The sequence below is a fragment of the Nicotiana sylvestris genome, chromosome 1 (assembly GCF_000393655.2).
Source record: "Nicotiana sylvestris chromosome 1, ASM39365v2, whole genome shotgun sequence".
Lineage (NCBI taxonomy): Eukaryota > Viridiplantae > Streptophyta > Magnoliopsida > Solanales > Solanaceae > Nicotiana > Nicotiana sylvestris.
The window spans coordinates 172,642,335-172,645,107 of NC_091057.1; positions in this window are offsets into that span (position 1 = coordinate 172,642,335).

The following is a 2,773-nucleotide window of genomic DNA, read 5'->3' on the forward strand; positions in this document are numbered from 1 at the left end:
ATGTGGCAGAATACGCCTCAGTACCAGCTGACCTACTTCGAAATTCCTGGGTCGGACTTTCTTGTTGTAAGCGCGGGCCATTCTTCGTTGGTACAACTGTCCGTGACAAACCGCGGCCATTCGCTTTTCATCGATCAAAGTCAACTGTTCTAGTCGAGTCTTGACCCACTTGCTGTCTTCGATTTCTGCTTCGATAATGGTTCGAAGAGAAGGAATTTCTACCTCTACCGGTATTACAGCCTCTGTCCCATAAACCAAAAGATAAGGAGTTGCTCCTACTGACGTGCGTACCGTAGTGCAATATCCCAACAATGCAAATGGTAACTGTTCATGCCACTGTCGGGAACTTTGGATCGTTTTCCTCAAAATCTTCTTGATGTTTTTGTTTGCCGCTTCTACAGCACCATTGGCCTTTGGCCGATAAAGAGTAGAATTCCTATGCGTTATCTTGAATTGCTCGCATACATCTCCCATCAAGTGACTATTCAAGTTTGCTGCATTATCTGTAATGATAGTCGCAGGAATACCGAAACGACAAATAAGATTTGAGTGTACAAAATCCACTACAGCTTTTTTAGTGACCGACTTGAGAGTGACAGCCTCTACCCATTTTGTGAAGTAATCGATGGCAACCAGTATAAACCTGTGTCCATTGGAAGCCTTTGGTTCGATTGGTCCAATGACATCCATGCCCCAGGCGACAAATGGCCAAGGTGCAGACATGGGATGTAGCTCGGTGGGAGGTGCATGAATCAAATCACCGTGCACCTGACACTGATGACACTTCTGAACAAAACTAAAGCATTCCTTTTCCATGGTTATCCAGTAATAACCTGCTCGAAGGATTTTCTTTGCTAAGACATACCCGTTCATGTGAGGTCTGCACACACCTACGTGTACTTCGTGCATGATCTTTCTCGCCTCCTCGGCGTCGACACATCTTAGGAGGTTGAGGTCCGGGGTTCTCTTGTACAGCAGTTCACCGCTCAGAATGAAACCACTTGCATGTCGCCTAATGGTCCTCTTTTGATCTCCAGTAGCATGCTCGGGGTATTCTTGCGTTTTCAAGAACCTCTTGATGTCATGGTACCAAGGCTGCGTATTTGATTCCGCCTCGATTACATTGCAGTAACCGTGTCTTTCCTTGATTTGGATTTCCAAAGGATCGACGTGGGCGTTGCCCGGGTAGGGTAGCATTGAAGCCAGAGTAGCAAGTGAGTCCGCCAGTTCATTGTGACACCTCGGGATATACCTGAACTCTATTGATGTGAAGCGCTTGCCGAGGTCCTCCACATGCTATCGGTAAGGGATAAGTTTGACATCCCGAGTTTCCCATTCGCCTTGGGCTTGCCGGATAATCAGGTCAGAATCTCCCATAATCAGTAAGTCTTCGACGTCCTGATCGATTGCCATATGCATGCCCATGATGCAAGCTTCATACTCAGCTGTGTTGTTTGTGCAAAAGAAACGCAGTCTAGCTGTGGCGGGATAATGCTGACCGGAAGGCGAGATCAAAATTTCCCCAATCCCCACACCTTTAGCGTTCACGGCTCCATCAAAGAACATCTTCCAAACATGAGCGTCCTCCGAGACCACTTCTACGGTGTTTACTTCTTCATCTGGAAAGTAGGTACTCAATGGCTGGTATTCCTCATCGACCGGATTTTCGGCCAAATGATCTGCTAGCGCCTGGGCTTTCATTGCCGTGCGAGTGACATAGACTATGTCGAATTCAGTAAGCAGGATTTGCCACTTGGACAGTCTCCCAGTAGGCATCGGTTTCTAAAATATATATTTCAAAGGATCCAGCCTGCTTATGAGGAAAGTAGTGTGGGCTTGGAGATAATGTCTCAGCTTTTGGGCAACCCACGTCAGAGCGCAACATGTCCTTTCCAGCAAAGTGTATTTGGCCTCGTAGCTAGTGAATTTCTTGCTCAAGTAGTAGATTGCTTGCTCCTTCTTTCCGGTTATGTCGTGTTGCCCGAGGACGCAACCGAAAGAGTTCTCCAGGACTGTCAGATACAAGAAAAGTGGTCTCCCTGGCTCTGGAGGGACCAAAACTGGGGGATTCGAAAGGTATTCTTTGACTTTATCAAAGGCTTCTTGACACTCAGTTGTCCATTTGATCGCCGCATCTTTCCTTAACAGCTTGAATATGGGTTCACACGTGCTTGTCAGCTGGGCAATAAATCGACTGATGTAGTTCAATCTGCCCAACAAACTCATCACGTCTTTCTATGTTCTCGGGGGAGGTAAATATCTGATAGATTTTATCTTAGTTGGATCTAGTTCGATACCTCTCCTGCTTACGATGAAGCCCAAAAGTTTGCCTGACGGAACTCCGAAAGCGCATTTGGCTGGGTTCAGCTTCAAGTCATACTTCCTTAATCTCTCGAAGAATTTCCTCAAGTCTTGGATGTGATTATCCTGCGTCCTGGACTTGACTATCACGTCGTCCACGTACACCTCTATTTCCTGATGCATCATGTCATGAAAAATGGCAGTCATGGCCCTCATGTAAGTAGCCCCAGCATTCTTCAAACCAAATGGCATGACCCGATAACAGTAGGTGCCCCAAGGCGTGGTGAAGGCAGTTTTCTCGGCGTCCTCTTCATCCATCAATACCTGATGATACCCAGCGTAACAATCTACGAAAGACTGTATCTCGTGTTTGGCGCAATTATCAACGAGGATGTGGATGTTGGGCAGTGGGAAATTATCTTTGGGACTTGCTCTATTCAAATCTCGGTAATCTACACATACCCGAGTTTTC